This window comes from Neoarius graeffei, chromosome 4 (assembly GCF_027579695.1).
Source record: "Neoarius graeffei isolate fNeoGra1 chromosome 4, fNeoGra1.pri, whole genome shotgun sequence".
NCBI classification, from domain to species: Eukaryota; Metazoa; Chordata; class Actinopteri; order Siluriformes; family Ariidae; genus Neoarius; species Neoarius graeffei.
The window spans coordinates 114,163,917-114,185,672 of NC_083572.1; the positions used below are offsets into that span (position 1 = coordinate 114,163,917).

Genomic DNA, 21,756 nt, shown 5'->3' on the forward strand with positions numbered 1-21,756 from the left:
GCTCTTATTGCTGAGCCGACATGTTTCTTATATTGTATTGCTGAACCTGTGTTAATCTACTTATGAGTTAATAAAAACTTTTAAACTCATTATTCTGTTCTTGTACACAGCTAAGAGGAAGCGAGACAGCAACACTGAGCTCCTGGACTACCTCGAGCGGGCGGACGAGAGGTTCCTGCAGCACAGCAAGGAAATGAACGATGCCTTGCTGCACAAGCTGGAGGCAGACAACAGTGCATTCCTCAGTATGATGGGGCGCATGGTGTCTGTAATGGAGGCGCAAGCCAGAAAATAATCACATCACTTTGCTTGTTTTGCACCTTTGCACTGTTCACGTCGCTTTATGTTGTGTTTCTACGCACTATGTAAATAAATGTTTTTTCTAAAGAGACATGTCTGCTTGTATATGTTTTCACTAGTGATGTAAAATTATTTTAACTGTGTAATAAGTACAAGTAAAGCTGGTTAGAGCTTGTGAAAACAAGTAATGAAAGAACTCAACAAGCTACCTTTTATAACACAGATGCTGTCAGTCACTTTATTTACAAATAAATGACTCATTTCTGTGAACTTATCGAACTGAACAATTAAACAACATTGACATGAAGTAAATAGCAAAATAACCAAACAAATTACTCGTTCCCTCCGTTAAAGTAGGCCATTAAAGCGGCTCTAATGTCAGCCCCTTCTTGACTGCCATGTTCAGGTGATGCCTGAAGAGGAGGCTGGATGTTGGCATGTCTGTCTTGGTGCTCCTCAGTGAAATTGTCGCCATGTTCCTCACAGATGTTATGAAGGACACAGCAGGTCAGCGCCATTTTCTTGCACAGTTCCAGCATGCAGTCATTTCTTTTTAGTAGGCACCTCCACCGTCCGTTCAATCTCCCAAATGCCATTTCCACAACCGATCGTGCACTGCTGAGGCTGTAATTGTAGGTGTGTTGTTCAGGGGTCAATCTGCCAGTGTCAGAAAAGGGTTTCATCAGCCAGTTCTGCATGGGGTAGGCTGGATCACCTATCAGGTAATGTCCAACCTCACAGCCAGAGATGGTCACTTTGCTTTGACCTAGAAATTCCCCGTCACTTAGGACTTCCCACAAATGTGACTGTTTTGGGACTCTTGCATCATTCACACTCCCTGGAAAACCAACACACACATCCCAGCAAAGACCTCTGCCATCTACAACTGCTTGCAGAACAACCGAATGCCATCCCTTCCAGTTGTAGTAGTCTTGGGGATACTCTTCTGGTGCTATAATGGGAATGTGGCTTCCATCTATTGCACCAACACACTGTGGCACTCTCCAACGACTCTGAAAGAGAGCAGCAATTTCCGCTAACCTCTCAGCATCAGGGCATGTAATGTGGGCAGGGAGCAGCACCTTGATGACTGTGTTACAGAAATCCTGAACGCAATTAAAGACGGTGCTCACGCCTACTCCAAAAAGATGGCTGATGGTCCTGTATTCACCGCCAGTGGCCAGCTTCCAGATGGCAATAGCCACCCACTTCTGGTTTGGGACACACAAATGGTAATTTGTGTTCCTTCTCCCCAAGACATGCCTCACCCGACTGCAGATATACTCAAACGACTCTCGGGACACACGGAGATTCTGCATGAACTGGTGAGAGGTGAAATCAGGAACAATTGTGTCCCACCGGTAGTGAGATCTTGGGTGTGCCCAGACAACATGTGATCTCCGTCTTGCCATCAGTCGCAAGATTACCTGTAAAGAGAAAAATGTATAGGTAAATAAACATGTATGGAGAGTCATCAATACTCAAACAAATATTCATCATGGTACTTAACCCTTGTGCCTCTTTTTCCCCTTAGATTAGAGTGGGATGTGTATTGAGAAATAAATGTGCATGTGTGAGTGTTGGAAACATAAGTGTTACATTTACTTGTGGAGTTAATGTACAGCACATTTGCCATACTTTTTATATTCTATTGACCTTATTATATTTCTATATGTATGAACAACCGACTAGTGGCCTAGTGGTAGCGTGTCTGCCTCTAGATTGGGAGTTCTATTCACGGTCGGGTCATACCAAAGACCATCATAAAAATGGTACCTACTACCATCTGGCAAGGCACGTTGCAATACAGATGTGCATGGGGAGTTAAACTCTCGTGGTTACCAGAGGACTAGCCCCCCACTGTAACCCTAGCTATGTAATAGGCGAGAGGCCGAGGGCTATGGAAACGGAGATCAGCGCCGCCCGATGCGCCACCATCAGAGTTGAGCCTGGTTAGTACTTGAGTGGGAGACTGCCCAGGAATACCAGGTACTGTAAGGCGTGGGAAGGACTTTGACTTTTTTTTTTTTTACATGTATGAACACAGTCAAAATAATAAAGAAAATTAACAAGTGACAAGCCAACGATGTCCTTAGTGAGGCATAAGGGTTAAAGAAACGAGGTTAAACATAAATCATTCACTTGTATTTCCATGCAGTTTGTTTACATTCACTTCAGTAAGTTAAGTTCATTACAGAGCTAAGCATCCTCATATCTACCGCTGTAGTAGATATGAGCGGCGACTTAAAAATCGCCAGTAATATGTTTGTGAATTTGTGACAATTCCAGCAGGGACATAACACCGGCTAACGTTAGCTCATAACAAAGGCTAACATAGCCATCTCACATTCAGTGTAAGTAAGAGTCAAAACGTTATTACACCGAGTGCAGAATTATTAGGCAAGTGAGTATTTTGACCACAACATCCTTTTAATGCATGCTGTCCCACTCCAAGCTGTTTAGGCTTGAAAGCCTACTACCAATTAAGTATATCAGGTGCTGTGCATCTGTGTAATGAGAGGGGGTGTGGTCTAATGACATCAACACCCTATATCAGGTGTGCATAATTATTAGGCAGCCTCTTTTCCTCTGGCAAAATGGGTCAGAAGAGAGATCTGACAGACTTTGAAAAGTCTAAAATTGTGAGATGTCTTGCAGATGGATGCAGCACTCTTGAAATTGCGAAGATGTTGAAACGTGATCACCGAACAATCAAGCGTTTCATTGCAAATAGTCAACAGGGTCGAAAGAAGCATGTGGAAAAAAAAAAGGCGCAAAATAACTGCACATGATCTGCGGAAAATCAAGCGTGAAGCTAACAAGCAGCCATTAGCATCCAGTTCTGCCATATTCCAGAGTTGCAACATTCCTGGAGTGTCAAAGAGTACAAGATGTGCAATACTGAGGGACATGGCCAAGGTAAGGAAGGCTGAAAAACGACCACCACTGAGTAAGGCACACAAGATAAAACGTCAAGACTGGGCCAAGAAATATCTTAAGACTGATTTTTCTAAGGTGCTGTGGTCCGATGAGATGAGAGTGACTCTTGATGGGCCAGATGGATGGGCCTGTGGCTGGATCAGTAATGGGCACAGAGCTCCACTCCGACTCAGACGCCAGCAAGGTGGAGGTGGAGTACTGCTATGGGCTGGTATCATCAAAGATGAGCTTGTTGGACCTTTTCGAGTTGAGGATGGACTCAAACTCAACTCCCAGACCTACTGCCAGTTCCTGGAAGAAACCTTCTTCAAGCAGTGGTATAGGAAAAAGTCAGCATCTTTCAAGAAGAACATGATTTTCATGCAAGATAATGCTCCATCTCATGCGTCCAAATACTCCACTGCGTGGCTAGCCAGTAAAGGCCTGAAAGGTGAAAAAATAATGACATGGCCCCCTTGTTCACCTGACCTAAACCCCATAGAGAACCTGTGGTCCATTATAAAACGTGAGGTCTACAAAGAGGGAAAACAGTACACCTCTCTGAACAGCGTCTGGGAGGCCGTGGTTGCTGCTGCACACAATGTTGGTCGTGAACAGATAAAGAAATTGACAGAATCTATGGATGGAAGGCTTTTGAGTGTCCTCATGAAGAAGGGTGGCTATATTGGTCACTGATTTGTTTTTGTTTTGTGTTTGAATGTCAGATATGTTTATTTGCAAATCTGGAGTTGTCATATCAGTGAACCTGGTGAAATAAATAAGTGAAATGGCTACATATTTGGTTTTTATTAAGTTGCCTAATAATTCTGCACAGTGAAAGTTACCTGAACACATACATATTCTCCTAAAATGGCCAAAACTAAAAACGCCCCACTCTAACTTCCATACATATTCAGCTTTGATATTTATGAGACTTTTTGGTTGATTGAGAACACAGTTGTTGTTCAATAATAAAACTAATCCTCAAAAATACAACTTGCCTAATAATTCTGCACTCCGTGTAGGTTATTACCTGTCTCCTAGAATGTAATCGCCGTCCACTCAAAACCTGTCGATCAACACAAACATATTGGATCTGATCCCAGTGAAGCACCGTAAAGCCAGAAGCAGCAGCTGTACGAACGCAAAGTCATCCATTATTATTGTTGTTGTTGCTGCTTCTTCTTCTTCTTCTCCGTGTTGTTGTTGCTTCGATGTTTGCACCAAGGTTTATGCAAACGCAGTGACGTAACTGACGTATACAGCGACGTAATGACGTGGCTTCCCTTAGCACCGCGAGCTATGGAAAAGCAAACTGGTTCTCAGCTGGCTCGCCAGTTGAATGAGTTGTGAACCAGCACCAGCACTGGCCCCGAACCAGCCCTGGAACTGATTTGGTGGAAAAGGGGTAACAGTTACCAGAGGACCAGCCCCCCACTGTCACCCTAGCTATGTAATAGGCGAGAGGCTGAGGGTTACTGAAATGGGGATTGGCGCCAGCCAATGTGCCTTGTGGCATGGGAAAGACTTTGAAATAAAAGTTAAATCGGGGAGGAGACTGCGGAGTCTCCGGGCCAAAACCAGCAGGCTCAAGGACAGTTTCTTTCACCAGGTGGTCAGGAGGCTCAACTCCCTTCCTGTTCTGCCCCTCCTCCCCCCTCTGCCCCCTGCCACAGATTCTGCCCGCCCACCCCCCGCCCCCCCTTCAGCATCTGACATCATGTCACCCTCACAGTCTCCCCCCCCAACACACACACACACACACACACACACACAACATTCATTAACACACTGAACTCAGGGGCCGCACATCTTACTTTACCTCGCTCATTTGCACGATTCCACACTACCTCACTTTAACAGCTATTAGTTTATTGTTTATACTGCTTATTTCATGTTTACCTGCTATACCTCAAGTGCCCTTCACTGTTTATGTCCTTTTGGTCCAATTTATGTGTGTGTGTGTGTGTGTGTGTGTGTGTGTGTGTATGTATATATACCCTATAGAACAGGATAAAGCAGCTAGAGATAATGAGATGATATATATACCTGTGAGTGTTTAGTCTGTGTCTATTTCTTATCTAGAGTGTTTATATTGTTTATTTCAGTTATTCTATTTTTATTTATTGCATTGCCTGTTTGCACCGTGGGTCAGAGAGGACTGAAATTTCATCTCTGCTGTATGTCGAGCATGTATAGCATATTTGACAATAAAGTTAAGTTGACTTGACTTGACTTGGTTATAGGCGCTTCTCCTCTCCTTCCATCTTTTATACCTTTTGTGATTTTTTTTTTTTTAAAGCTCGATTTACCTGTTTCCTTATAACCAAATGTGTAGTCTTCATTTTTCTTCCTTTGAAGAGGAGCACAGGGAAGCTGCACTACACTTCCAAAGGTTTGTGGACGCCTAATCTTCACACTGTATGTGAGCCTTCCCCAATCTGTTGCCAAATATCAGAATCACACAGAGCTGTCGAGAATATCTATGTATGCTTTTGTAGATGAAAGGGAAAATAACTACTCACTTTATATTCTATACTACAATTTATCCTTTTTTTTTAGAATGCTTGTTTATTTGTATTATTCTGAATATTGTTGCTTGCACACTTCTTGCTGGATTTCTGCTGTAATGTGAATTTCACTCTGGGATTAATAAAGCAGAGGTGGTGGCAGGAAGTTTTGGATGGGGGAGTGATGTGTTGCACACCAAAGGTGTGCCAAATCTGGGGGGGGGGGGGGGGTTGTCTGGGGGTATGCTCCCCCAAGAAATTTTGGAATTTTTAACCCTCTAAAATGCTATTTCCCGCATTTTGAGAGGCAAATTTTGGTGGAGTAAAGCTAAGTTTAATGTCTCCATTTATGCAGACAACTTACTGTACTCAATAAAAATAGGTTACTTTTTCAAGAATAGAGCTAAACCCCTCTGTTGAACGCAGTTTTCTCAATCCGGCTACTCTGTCAATTTAAGGTGGCCTGGGACACATGAAACGAGTTGTACTACACGTGGATAAAATGAACTGTCCAGACAAGTCGTACTCGCACTGAGTGGCTGTCAACACGTACTGTATTATGACGAAACTTTACACAGTACTAGTCAAATATTTCAATGATTAGGTCAAATAGCCTTGGAAAATTTGAATAAACACCTAAAAAATAATACCTAAAAACCGATCACATCTCTCGGCAATCCTGTTTTGACTGAGGAATAAGCCCATCAAATATTCCCGATCCTTCAAGGACCACTGTCAGCTCCCGGGAAAGCCAACTGACTGCGAATGACCAGTCGTGACCCCAGATCGGGTGTGAATGAATTTTTTTTCTGTTTGTTGCATATTTTTAAAATAAAAACCATGTGATATTGGTGTATTGAAGCATGTACAGTGGTGCTTGAAAGTTTGTGAACCCTTTAGAATTTTCTGTATTTCTGCATAAATATGACCTAAAACATCATCAGATTCTCACACAAGTCCTAAAAGTAGATAAAGAGAACCCAGTTAAACAAATGAGACAAAAATATTATACTTGGTCATTTATTTATTGAGGAAAATGTTCCAATATTACATATCTGTGAGTGGCAAAAGTATGTGAACCTTTGCTTTCAGTATCTGGTGTGACCCCCTTGTGCAGCAATAACTGCAACTAAACATTTGCTGTAACTGTTGATCAGTCCTGCACACCGGCTTGGAGGAATTTTAGCCCGTTCCTCCGTACAGAACAACTTCAACTCTGGGATGTTGGTGGGTTTCCTCACATGAACTGCTCGCTTCAGGTCCTTCCACAACATTTCCATTGGATTAAGGTCAGGACTTTGACTTGGCCATTCCAAAACATTAACTTTATTCTTCTTTAACCATTCTTTGGTAGAACGACTTGTGTGGTTAGGTTCGTTGTCTTGCTGCATGACCCACCTTCTCTTGAGATTCAGTTCATGGACAGATGTCCTGACATTTTCCTTTAGAATTCGCTGGTATAATTCAGAATTCATTGTTCCGTCAATGATGGCAAGCCGTCCTGGCCCAGATGCAGCAAAACAGGCCCAAACCGTGATACTACCACCACCATGTCTCACAGATGGGATAAGGTTCTTATGCTGGAATGCAGTGTTTTCCTTTCTCCAAACATAACGCTTCTCATTGAAACCAAAAAGTTCTATTTTGGTCTCATCCATCCACAAAACATTTTTCCAATAGCCTTCTGGCTTGTCCACGTGATCTTTAGCAAACTGCAGACAAGCAGCAATGTTCTTTTTGTCGAGCAGTGGCTTTCTCCTTGCAGCCCTGCCATGCACACCATTGTTGTTCAGTGTTCTCCTGATGGGGGATTCATGCTAATGTGAGAGAGGCCTTCAGTTGCTTAGAAGTTACCCTGGGGTCCTTTGTGACCTCGCCGACTATTGCACGCCGTGCTCTTGGAGTGATCTTTGTTGGTCGACCACTCCTGGGGAGGGTAACAATGGTCTTGAATTTCCTCCATTTGTACACAATCTGTCTGTCTGTGGATTGGTGGAGTCCAAACTCTTTAGAGATGGTTTTGTAACCTTTTCCAGCCTGATGAGCATCAACGACGCTTTTTCTGAGGTCCTCAGAAATCTCCTTTGTTCGTGCTATGATACACTTCCACAAACGTGTTGTGAAGATCAGACTTTGATAGATCCCTGTTCTTTAAATAAAACAGGGTGCCCACTCACACCTGATTGTCGTCCCATTGATTGAAAACACCTGACTATAATTTCACCTTCAAATTAAATGCAAATCCTAGACGTTCACATACTTTTGCCACTCCCACTCTCAGATATGTAATATTGGATCTTTTTCCTCAATAAATAAATGACCAAGTATAATATTTTTGTCTCATTTGTTTAACTGGGTTCTCTTTATCTACTTTTAGGACTTGTGTGAAAATCTGATGTTGTTTTAGGTCATATTTATGCAGAAATACAGAAAATTCTAAAGGGTTCACAAACTTTCAAGCACTACTGTATGAATGACATGGGGCTGTATCGGTAAACTGGAAAAACTACATTCCCTTAGTTTTCTCATGGAGACCCCCCCACACACACACAAACAAAACCCGAGAAAATTTGTCCTCAGTGTCCTTGTTGAATTAAAGAGCTAATAGATTTATATACAGTGGGGCAAAAAAGTATTTAGTCAGCCACCAATTGTGCAAATTCTCCCACTTAAAAAGATGAGAGAGGCCTGTAATTTTCATCATAGGTACACTTCAACTATGAGAGACAGAATGGAGGGAAAGAATCCAGGAAATCACATTGTAGGATTTTTAATGAATTAATTGGTAAATTCCTCTGTAAAATAAGTATTTGGTCACCTACAAACAAGCAAGATTTCTGGCTCTCACAGACCTGTAACAACTTCTTTAAGAGGCTCCTCTGTCCTCCACTCGTTACCTGTATTAATGGCACCTGTTTGAACTCGTTATCAGTATAAAAGACACCTGTCCACAACCTCAAACAGTCACACTCCAAACTCCACTATGGCCAAGACCAAAGAGCTGTCAAAGGACACCAGAAACAAAACTGTAGACCTGCACCAGGCTGGGAAGACTGAATCTGCAATAGGTAAGCAGCTTGGTGTGAAGAAATCAACTGTGGGAGCAATTATTAGAAAATGGAAGACATACAAGACCACTGATAATCTCCCTCGATCTGGAGCTCCACGCAAGATCTCACCCCGTTGGGGTCAAAATGATCACAAGAACGGTGAACAAAACTCCCAGAACCACACGGGGGGACCTAGTGAATGACCTGCAGAGAGCTGGGACCAAAGTAACAAAGGCTACCATCAATAACACACTACGCCGCCAGGGACTCAAATCCTGCAGTGCCAGACGTGTCCCCCTGCTTAAGCCAGCACATGTCCAGGCCCGTCTGAAGTTTGCTAGAGAGCATTTGGATGATCCAGAAGAGGATTGGGAGAATGTCATATGGTCAGATAAAACCAAAATAGAACTTTTTGGTAAAAACTCAACTTGTCGTGTTTGGAGGAGAAAGAATGCTGAGTTGCATCCAAAGAACACCATACCTACTGTGAAGCATGGGGGTGGAAGCATCATGCTTTGGGGCTGTTTTTCTGCAAAGGGACCAGGATGACTGATCCATGTAAAGGAAAGAATGAATGGGGCCATGTATCGTGAGATTTTGAGTGAAAACCTCCTTCCATCAGCAAGGGCATTGAAGATGAAACGTGGCTGGGTCTTTCAGCATGACAATGATCCCAAACACATCGCCGGGCAACGAAGGAGTGGCTTCGTAAGAAGCATTTCAAGGTCCTGGAGTGGCCTAGCCAGTCTCCAGATCTCAACCCCATAGAAAATCTTTGGAGGGAGTTGAAAGTCCGTGTTGCCCAGCGACAGCCCCAAAACATCACTGCTCTAGAGGAGATCTGCATGGAGGAATGGGCCAAAATATCAGCAACAGTGTGTGAAAACCTTGTGAAGACTTACAGAAAACATTTGACCTCTGTCATTGCCAACAAAGGGTATATAACAAAGTATTGAGATGAACTTTTGTTATTGACCAAATACTTATTTTCCACCATAATTTGCAAATAAGTTCTTTAAAAATCAGACAATGTGATTTTCTGGATTTTTTTTTCCTCATTTTGTCTCTCATAGTTGAAGTGTACCTATGATGAAAATTACAGGCCTCTCTCATCTTTTTAAGTGGGAGAACTTGCACAATTGGTGACTGACTAAATACTTTTCTGCCCCACTGTACCTGCTCAGCTACATGGTAGAAAGCAAGAACACGAATAACTGTCTTTCCTTTAGTCTTCAGTGCAAGTAAACGGTCATTCATTTCTTGGTTTGCGAAATTTGACTTGGGATGTTAAAATAATTTATACTGAAAACTTACCTCATTATCATCAAGCAACTTGGGTGCCTTTGTCGAGCCCAAAACGTTTGCAATGGATATTTGTCTGAAACTCCTCTTCATACTGATTTTCAGTGAGTAGTCAGGGCAGCAAGCGAATTCATGTAGCTCTAGAGCAGCATCAAGTTTTTGGGCACCCAAAACTGGTTGTAGGCCTCGTCAATGCTATCTAGCCATCCGGACAGAACACGAGTTATCAGTCAAATACAAATGTAGCGACACTGTCATAGCCTTGCTGTCACAGGGTCCCTGCTTTGGCGCGAGTACCCAAGGAGACCAGACATGTCTAGACAGTTGCCACAGGTTAATTAGTTAACTAAATTGGTTAATTAGTCCGCAGAATATTCATAAACCAGCTTGTCTGCTAAAACTGATGGGTTTTGCAGTTCTGCGTAAGCCAAATAAGGAAAATCCTGGAACGTGGAGGCAATCGGTGACATCAGGGCCAGGCTAATTTGCATCGGTTTTGGTGTGAATAGGTGCTACCAACCTACAGTATAAAGGGATGGCGCAGGGATGAAGGAATGCAGCGGGATTTAATAAAGGAAAACAAAGGTGTGCAGCAGGCTGTTTATTCACACTGCTCTCTCCTTTTCTTCTTTGTAAATAGTCAAAGGACTCCTATCGTAACTTGGGGGGGCACAGCTCCCCCAACATAATTTTAGGGAGGTGGCTGCCCCCCCCCCCCCCGCCACTGTCATCTTCTTTTGGCTGCTCCTGATTAGGGGTCACCACAGCTGATCTTTCATCTCCATTGCCCCCTGTCTTCCGCATCCTTCTCTACCACACCTGCCACTTTCATGTCCTCTCTCACCACATCCATGTATCTCCTCTTTGGCCTTCCTCGTTTTCGTGTGCCTGGCAGCTCCATCCTCAACATTCTCCTTCCCACATGCTCTGCATCTCTTCTCGGGATGTGCCCGTACCATCTCAGTCTCATCTTTCTTAGCTTAATTCCCAAGCTCTCCACATGTGCTGTCCCTCTGATGTGCTCATTCCTTATCCTGTCCAACCTTCTCACTCCCATCGCAAACCTTAACATCCTCAACTCCGCCACCTCCAACTTTGCCTCCTGTCTCTTCGTTAAGGGTACGGTCTCCAATCCATACATCACAGCTGGTCTCACTACTGTCTTATACATCTTACCTTTCACTTTTGCTGGGACTTTCCCATCACAAATGACTCCCGAAATCCTTCTCCAACTGCTCCACCCTGCCTGCACTCTCTTTCTCACCTCACTATCGCAGCCCCCATTTTCCTGCACAGTTGACCCCAGGTACTTGAATTCACAAACTTTCTTTACGTCTGCTCCTTGCATCTTCACTACACTCTCATCCCCATTCTCATTGATGCACATGTATTCTGTTTTGCTCCTGCTCACCTTCATTCCTCTTCGTTCCAATGCATCCCTCCATCTCTCCAAACCCAACTCAACCTCCTTTCTACTTTCACCACATATCACAATATCATCCGCAAACATCATGTTCCATGGTGACTCTTGCCTCACTTCGTCCGTCAAGCTGTCCATCACTATGGCAAACAAGAAAGGACTCAAAGCAGATCCTTGATGGAGTCCCACCTTCACCTTGAACCATTCAGTCATTCCAACTGCACACCTCACTGCTGTTTCACTGCTCTCATACATGTCTTGCACCACTCTAATATACTTCTCATTCACTCCACTCTCTCATACAATACCATAACTCATCTCTCAGCACTCTATCGTATGCCTTCTCCAGGTCTACAAACACACAATGTAGCTTTCTCTGGCCTTCCCTGTACTTCTCCATTAACATTCTTAAAGCAAAAATTGCATCCGACGTGCTCTTCCTTGGCATAAACCCGTACTGCTGTTCACAGATTGCTACCGCTCTTCTCAATCTCGCCTCCAATACCCTTTCCCATAGCTTCATGGTGTGGCTCATCAATTTTATCCCTCTGTAATTACTGCAGCTCTGTACATCTCCCTTATTCTTGTATATTGGGACTAGCACACACTTTCTCCATTCATTTGGCATTTTCTCATTCTCTAGGATCTTATTAAATAATCTCGTTAGGAACTCCACAGCCGTCTCACCCAAACATCTCCAAGCCTCAATCGGGATACCATCTGGTCCGACTGCTTTCCCAGTCTTCATTCTTTTCATGGCTGCCCTCACCTCATCCTTACTAACCAACTCTGCTTCCTGATTTGCTGTCTCCAATGAATCTGACCTTTTCTCTCTTGGATTCTCCTCATTTAATAAATCCTCAAAGTACTCTTTCCACCTTTTTAATACACTCTGTCAGCACATTTCCATTTCCATCTTTCATCACTCTTACCTGCTGTACATCCCTCGCTTCCCTGTTTCTCTGCCTAGCTAGTCTGTACAGGTCTTTCTCTCCTTCTTTGGTCTCCAGTCTTTCGTACAACTCCTGGTATGCATCTGCTTTCGCCTTCGCTACCGCTCTTTTTGCCTTCTGTCTTGTTTCTCTGTATAACCGCCTGCGTTCCTCGTCTCTCTGCTCATCCCAATTCTTCTTTGCTAGCCTCTTCTCGTTTATAATTTCCTGCACTTCTTTGTTCCACCACCATGTCTCCTTGTCTTCCTTCCTCCTTCCCGATGACCACCCTAGCACCTTCCTTGCTGCCTCTCTTACTAGTATAGCAGTAGTATCCCAATCTTCTGGCAGACTTCCATGACCACTCAATGCTCGTCTCATTTCTTCCCTAAACTCCTTCTGATGTTCAACCTCTTTTAGTTTCCACCACTTAAAGCTCATCAGCAGCGGTTTTAATTTTATGCACATTTGAAACTTTATATGTTAAAAAACCCTCTGTAATTTTTTTCTGGTCCCATAAGTATTGTTAAAAAGTAATAATTAAAATAAGTTAGCGCAGATCGCGGCGAATTTCTGTTCGGCTATTTTCGTGACCACTCGGCGCGTGATGTCATTTAAGACAAACAAACCGCTTGAGTTGAGTCCACTTCCGTTTACTTACATTGCCGTTCAGCTTGAGTGCAGACATGCATTCAGGAATTTCCAAAGAAAACCCCCCATGCCTTATTGTTGTGCAGTGAACTGTAACAACGGGACCCGTTCAGGAAGAAGTTTTTACCTTTTTCCGAGAGAGGAGAAGAAGCAGAGCGAGTGGATTGGCTTTTTCCGGAAGAGGAGAAGAGGCAGAGCAAGAGGGTTGGCTTTTTCCGAAAGAGAAGAGGCGGAGAGAGTGGATTGTGTGCGTGAAGCCAGAGGGTTGTTTTTTTCTGGAAGAGGAGACAAGGCGGAGAGAGTGGATTGTGTGCGTGAAACAAAATCAAGCAGTCAAAGAAGAAACGGAGCAGCAACGCTCAAGCAAAAAGGAGAAGATTGGAGGGAAACATTTGTGGCAGATCACAGAATCCAGGGACACATGTCGGCCCGGGGGCATTTTGAGTTATTGACAGATTCAGAAAGTACAGTTTCTAAGCTTTCCAATGATGCCTTCCATGTGGAGATCTGACAATATTTGAAGAACGTGTGGCCTTTTGAAAGTGTATACTTCTTAAAACAGAAAAGGGAGAAAATCGCCCTCAAAGTTTTCCATCTCAGCTACTCTGGGTGCAGGGCGGCACATAATGCTGCTCATTTGCATGACATTAAGGAAAGCTCTACCCCCTACGAGCTAGCACGATACTACTTTCATGTAAACAAAGATCACCACGTCAGTTTTCCTTCCATGCAAAGTATGCCCAACACAATTATGAAGTACAAAAATAAGTCCTAAAGTATACTTTAACGTTTTGTGGTTGAAAAATTACTCACACCGTAAGAAAGAAAGATAGCACGATGATGACACAACTAACACAACACTAGTTTCATGTAAAGCCTCGGTCACAACCGGCCGTACAGTACGCGCTCCTACAGTCGGTCTACATGCAAGAAACGCACGAGAGCGCGCGTGCGATGTGCTGATTTTCGAGCTGCAGACCGGCCGCAGAGGTTCTTTGTCATGTCAAACAAACTCTACGGGCGCTTACGTTTTTTTCAGGTTGCAAGACAAACTTACGGCCAACGCACGTCTTTCTCCATGAACAAAAAACAAAACCGCAGCGATTTGGGAAACGCCAAAAATCACACGGCCAAAAAGTCATATGTCCGGTTGTGACCTAGGCTTAACCAAACCACAACACTCTCCGTTACATGCAAAAATAACCACACAGCCTTAGATTAATAAACTCACCCCATCAGAAAGAGAAACGGCGCCTTGCACACACCAATGCCTCCGATGGAATAATGTAGTCCTAGAACGGTCCGTGTATCATCCGATCATTCAAGTATTCCATTCAATCTGGAAAACGAGGTTGCGGGTTTTTTTTTGCTAGAAATGGTGATCTCCGATGTAAATACCGAGTGTCTGTTTGCTTCGCGGTGTTTCAGCTCCTCTGCGCTCTGTTTAGCTTCCTCATTCCATAGTGAAATCACACGCCTGTATGCAGTTAAGTAGCCATGCGCTCAACTCGGATCATACAGCTGATTCGCAGAAAAAAAACAACAAAAGACTTAAATCATCATGTGAATGGCCCATATGGTAATTTACCCACACCCCCCAGCAGGCTACAGTCCTGACAAAAACGAGACAATTTGCAACAAAAAATGTATGCTTTTCCAACAAAACAATCTATTATCTGAAATACTGATTGCATTCTTCAAGATCTCAACTTGCACATGATGGAAAAAAACAAAAATCACAAATTTCGAAAATAAATGCTTCTTTTGCGATTATCTCGGATTCGCTTCAGCCGACATGTGTCCCTGGATTCTGTGATCTGCCACATTTTTACTTTTGCTTGCAATTGACAAGTCAAGAATCCTGAGGGATCCTGTACAATCGTTGTGGAAATGAGACAAAGGGATATTTCCTCGCTTAGAGTCGGCTATAAATAGTATAATGCCGCGGATGGCAGGCTAATGTGGCCTACCGGCGCGCTGTCCAGTAATCGTTCCCTATATCCACTAGGGAGGCGGTTTAATTATTCTTCAAAAGGGCTCTTATTTAGTATTACGATGAAAGTAGGAATTTATCATAACTACCAGGATAAATCGTTTGGGCACGAGTCTTGTTGAGGTCCGGGGTCACCGCAATCAGAGTCGGGCGAGTCGCTGTCCGATTCCGAGGCCGCACGGTCAAACCAGTGAGCCTCATTCACCGATTGCTTCACAACGGCCATAGGGTCATACAGATACGGTTTCACCTCTCGATATTCAATTTGGAGAGTTCCTACTTCAAAATCACTATCACTTTCAGACATTTTACACAACCTCTCACGACCAAAGTCCGTACACGTGTGCTCGGTTTGCAAGTAAACACAGAGCTGCTCCCAGTCTGTTTGGCTTAAATGACGTCACGACGACGGTCCCCTGGCGGTGAAAGTGCGCATAAGTGAGATGTAAAGAAACCTTCGGAAATTGGGCAAAACAGTATATTTTAACCGTTTTATTCAGTTTTAGGGTGCAACTTAAACACTAGGAAAATTGAATTTGCTTTTTGGTTCGTTCTTCTAGACAAAGTTGATGTTCTACGTTTCACCTCAGACCATTGCCTATGACCTTTAATCTTCGGCTCCACTATTTCATGCTTCCTCTTTTTCACTTTCAAGCTCATCCTGCACACGACCACTTGATGTTGTCTAGCTACACTCTCCCCGCCATCACTTTACAGTCTCCAATCTCCTTCAGGTTCCCCTTCTGCAGAGTATGTAGTCCACCTGTGTAGATCTTCCTTCACTCTTAAATGTCACCCTGTGCTGCTCTTTCTTCTCAAAGTATGTATTGACTATTGCCAAATTCACCCTCTTTGAAAAATCAACCACCATTTGCCCTTCCACATTTCTCTCTCTTACACCATATCTGCCCATCACGTCCTCATCTCCTCTGTTTCCCTCGCCAACATGTCCGTTGAAATCTGCTCCTATCAGCATGCACTCCTCCCTCAGTATACTTTCTACCACTTCATCCATCTTTTCCCAGAAAGACTCTTTCTCTTCATTCTCACATCCAACTTGTGGGGCGTACGCATACACACACAACATTCATTGATCCTTGAATCTCCAACTTCATGCCTATCACTCTATCTGACCCCCTCTTCATATCAATCACACTGTTGGCCAACTCTCCCCTCAAAACAATACCAACACCATTTCTCTTTCCATTGACTCCATAATAAAACAACTTGCATCCACCTCCAATGTTCTTGGCCTTGCTTCCTTTCCACCTCGTCTCCTGCACACACAAAATGTCCAACTTCCTTCTTTCCATCATACCTGCTAACTCTCTCGCTCTGCCAGTCAGTGTTCCCACATTCAGTGTTCCTACCCTCAATTCTAAGCTCCTTCCCTTCCATTTTTCACGCTCTCTCCTAACACGCCTCCCCCCTCTCTTTCTCCTTCTCCGTTTTGGCGCAATAATAGCATACTTTCCCCTGGTACCCTGTTGCGGAGGCTCCAACCAAGCTCAATGAAAAAGAGGGAGATCTCCCTACACTCACCCCAGAAAATAGGGAGAATTTTTTTAAACCTTAAATGAGACACACAAAGCTCCAGGAAGATGCTAAATGATACACATACCAGTACAAATGATTTAAAATGTACAAACAAGATTTCTGTATCAAAATAACATCTATTTATTCAAATTTTGTTATCTATGAGTTGGGTGAAGTACAATCATATTAAGGAAGAAGTAATAAAATCTTGAAAAAATAAATTGTAAATAAAAAATTCCAAAACAAAACCATTTATCTCTTTGAAATTTAGAACTATGATAAAATAATATCAAGAATCAAATTTATAACAACATTAGGAGACAAAACAAAGTTTACTCATTGCAGTTACTGTCCTTTTTTCAGTCACAGAGTTTCAGTATCACAGTCTATTTATTCAGGAACGCTCCTCCATAAACTCAGTATTATACTGCACTGTTCCTTCTTAGCCAAAGAGATCAAGGAGGTACTTGGTTTGGTCTCATAGCATGTGTTATCTGTGTTTATTTTGCAGCACAAGAGTGATGTCAAGGACTCATTACTCAGGGTTGGTCTGAATTTGGTGTCTATTTTGCCAACCATGCTGAAGACTCTTTCCACAGGTGCCTGGTTGTAGGGTGGAATCAGTCGGATCTTTATCAGGTCTCCAAGGTACTTGTATGTCTGCTGGTCAGCAATGTCTTTTGTTGAGAGTAGTCTGGCCCACCATTCATCCACTTTGGTGTCAGCAGCTGTAAATGGTGGTAGTGAGTTACTGGTCTGATACAATCTCCAATCATCTAGTATTCCCTCCAGTTGTTCATCGGTGGCATCTTTCAAGAAATTCTCAGCAACTTTCAGAACCGAAAAAGACAAGATCCATTAGAGGTTTTTCAAATATTGATACCCAGTTTAAGCACCTAGTGAAAAACATTTAGTATTTTAAATACTTATCTTTCTGTCACATCAGTCCTGTGTAATGGATTTAGAATTCTTACTGGAAAGGGAAACTTCTTTCATAACTTTTCCACAGCATTACATTCCATTCTTCTTACATTCCTGTAAGAGAGAGATTTCACCATTTTCAAGAGAAAAGCAGAGAGTATTATAAGCACAAAAAAGTTCAATATTCCAAGCTAAAACTTACCTATAGAAATGAGTAACAATCGCAGGATCACACTCTTCACTGATGGATTTTAAGTATCTGGAAGCTTGTATGCCAGTGGTGAGATCTTCATCAGATTTCTGCTGTTCTTCACACTTCTAATCTACTTTTCTTACATCATCAATATTCACAGCATCAGAATGTTTTCAAAGATTGTTTTTACCTCTATGGGCTACCGAGAAAGTCTAAAAACAGTAAACACGCTCGGTGAACATCAGTCCTTTCTTGCTCTCTCTGATCCATGGATACTCTGTTTTCCAACTCGACTGATACTTCGACAAGTACTTCGTTGGCTCTCAACTGCCTAAGAAGTCATCAGGTTCTGTATTTTGTCGTTTTGGCATCCTTAATGTACTCCTTTTCGTTGGTCAATGCAAAAAATGCTGCCGAATGCAGAAAACAAAGTACACAGATTTACTTCCGGCGGAAAGTGGGAACTAGACTAGGTGAGGTGACATCTGACGGCGAAAATAGTAACTGATGATCGAGTGGCATTGCAATCGCCTTCTGCAGAAACAAAACTGCATAAAATAATTTTCGACTTAAATCAACGAAATGTCGGGAGGATTTTGAGAAAAGTGCCAAATGACGGGAGATCTCCTGATTTATCGGGAGACTTGGAGCCTCAGCTGTTGACCAACAGTACCGGATGTGACCATTGCTAACCCGGGCCCCGACCAATTCGGTATGGTATTTCTCTTTTCAATCCGCATGTTAGATTTGGCACAGTTTTACACCGGATGCCCTTCCTGACGCAACCCTCTCCAATTTATCCGGGCTTGGGACGGGCACCAAGAGTACGCTTATGCACCCCCAGGGGCTGGATTTGCCGGCGCCCCTGTAAAGTGATATATTTTCTCTCTCAATCTTAATTCTGGTATTTTAAGTCTTGTGGTACGGATTTCATAATCAGTAACGTAACCAACTGCAGTTTCACATTAATTTCTCCAGGAAGATTTGGCAACATGACTGATGAGTGTGGAGCTCCAGTAGGGGTCGAGTTTAATTCCCCTTTCTGCCCTGCTGTGATGAGTGTGGAGCTCCAGTAGGGGTCGAGTTTAATTCCCCTTTCTGCCCTGCTGTGATGAGTGTGGAGCTCCAGTAGGGGTCGAGTTTAATTCCCCTTTCTGCCCTGCTGTGATGAGTGTGGAGCTCCAGTAGGGGTCGCTGTGGGCGTCTCGGTCGCGATCCGCCACACATTGAGAGAAACAGAAGAAGCCGTGCGGCAGTTTTGCTGATTGATGAGCTGAGCTCTCCGACTCTACTAATCATCTTTCCATTAAACTCTTTCTGACAGGGTTTTACCCCCACAGTTCCATCTGATCCGTTGTGGGGGATTTGAGGTGGTTAACTGCGTTCTGCTGGAAACATCAAGGTAAGTTCAACTCGGCTAACAGTGGCTCAGTCCCAAATGGGATTCTACTTCCTATGCTAGTGCACTACACAGGATATAAACTAGTGCCCTTTACACACTCTGTAGCGCACTACACAGGATATAAACTAGTGCCCTTTACACACTCTGTAGCGCACTACACAGGATATAAACTAGTGCCCTTTACACACTCTGTAGCGCACTACACAGGATATAAACTAGTGCCCTTTACACACTCTGTAGCGCACTACACAGGATATAAACTAGTGCCCTTTACACACTCTGTAGCGCACTACACAGGATATAAACTAGTGCCGTTTACACACTCTGTAGCGCACTACACAGGATATAAACTAGTGCCGTTTACACACTCTGTAGCGCACTACACAGGATATAAACTAGTGCCCTTTACACACTCTGTAGCGCACTACACAGGATATAAACTAGTGCCCTTTACACACTCTGTAGCGCACTACACAGGATATAAACTAGTGCCCTTTACACACTCTGTAGCGCACTACACAGGATATAAACTAGTGCCCTTTACACACTCTGTAGTGCACTACACAGGATATAAACTAGTGCCCTTTACACGCTCTGTAGCGCACTACACAGGATATAAACTAGTGCCCTTTACACACTCTGTAGTGCACTACACAGGATATAAACTAGTGCCCTTTACACACTCTGTAGTGCACTACACGGGATATAAACTAGTGCCCTTTACACGCTCTGTAGTGCACTACACGGGATATAAACTAGTGCCCTTTACACGCTCTGTAGCGCACTACACAGGATATAAACTAGTGCCCTTTACACACTCTGTAGCGCACTACACAGGATATAAACTAGTGCCCTTTACACACTCTGTAGCGCACTACACAGGATATAAACTAGTGCCCTTTACACACTCTGTAGCGCACTACACAGGATATAAACTAGTGCCCTTTACACACTCTGTAGCGCACTACACAGGATATAAACTAGTGCCCTTTACACACTCTGTAGTGCACTACACAGGATATAAACTAGTGCCCTTTACACGCTCTGTAGCGCACTACACAGGATATAAACTAGTGCCCTTTACACACTCTGTAGTGCACTACACAGGATATAAACTAGTGCCCTTTACACACTCTGTAGTGCACTACACGGGATATAAACTAGTGCCGTTTACACGCTCTGTAGCGCACTACACAGGATATAAACTAGTGCCGTTTACACGCTCTGTAGCGCACTACACAGGATATAAACTAGTGCCGTTTACACGCTCTGTAGCGCACTACACAGGATATAAACTAGTGCCGTTTACACGCTCTGTAGCGCACTACACAGGATATAAACTAGTGCCCTTTACACACTGTAGCGCACTACACAGGATATAAACTAGTGCCGTTTACACGCTCTGTAGCGCACTACACAGGATATAAACTAGTGCCGTTTACACGCTCTGTAGCGCACTACACAGGATATAAACTAGTGCCGTTTACACGCTCTGTAGCGCACTACACAGGATATAAACTAGTGCCCTTTACACGCTCTGTAGCGCACTACACAGGATATAAACTAGTGCCGTTTACACGCTCTGTAGCGCACTACACAGGATATAAACTAGTGCCGTTTACACGCTCTGTAGCGCACTACACAGGATATAAACTAGTGCCGTTTACACGCTCTGTAGCGCACTACACAGGATATAAACTAGTGCCCTTTACACGCTCTGTAGCGCACTACACAGGATATAAACTAGTGCCGTTTACACGCTCTGTAGCGCACTACACAGGATATAAACTAGTGCCGTTTACACGCTCTGTAGCGCACTACACAGGATATAAACTAGTGCCGTTTACACGCTCTGTAGCGCACTACACAGGATATAAACTAGTGCCCTTTACACACTCTGTAGCGCACTACACAGGATATAAACTAGTGCCGTTTACACGCTCTGTAGCGCACTACACAGGATATAAACTAGTGCCGTTTACACGCTCTGTAGCGCACTACACAGGATATAAACTAGTGCCCTTTACACGCTCTGTAGCGCACTACACAGGATATAAACTAGTGCCGTTTACACGCTCTGTAGCGCACTACACAGGATATAAACTAGTGCCCTTTACACGCTCTGTAGCGCACTACACAGGATATAAACTAGTGCCGTTTACACGCTCTGTAGCGCACTACACAGGATATAAACTAGTGCCGTTTACACGCTCTGTAGCGCACTACACAGGATATAAACTAGTGCCCTTTACACGCTCTGTAGCGCACTACACAGGATATAAACTAGTGCCGTTTACACGCTCTGTAGCGCACTACACAGGATATAAACTAGTGCCGTTTACACGCTCTGTAGCGCACTACACAGGATATAAACTAGTGCCGTTTACACGCTCTGTAGCGCACTACACAGGATATAAACTAGTGCCCTTTACACGCTCTGTAGCGCACTACACAGGATATAAACTAGTGCCGTTTACACGCTCTGTAGCGCACTACACAGGATATAAACTAGTGCCGTTTACACGCTCTGTAGCGCACTACACAGGATATAAACTAGTGCCGTTTACACGCTCTGTAGCGCACTACACAGGATATAAACTAGTGCCGTTTACACGTTCTGTAGCGCA

At 43.6% G+C, this 21,756-nt stretch overlaps 1 pseudogene; it reads left to right on the forward strand.

Moving 5' to 3' along the window:
- Positions 1–18,963: 18,963 nt before the first annotated feature.
- LOC132885549 (zinc finger protein 665-like) overlaps positions 18,964–21,756 on the forward strand; it is a 58,933-nt pseudogene continuing 56,140 nt past the window's right edge.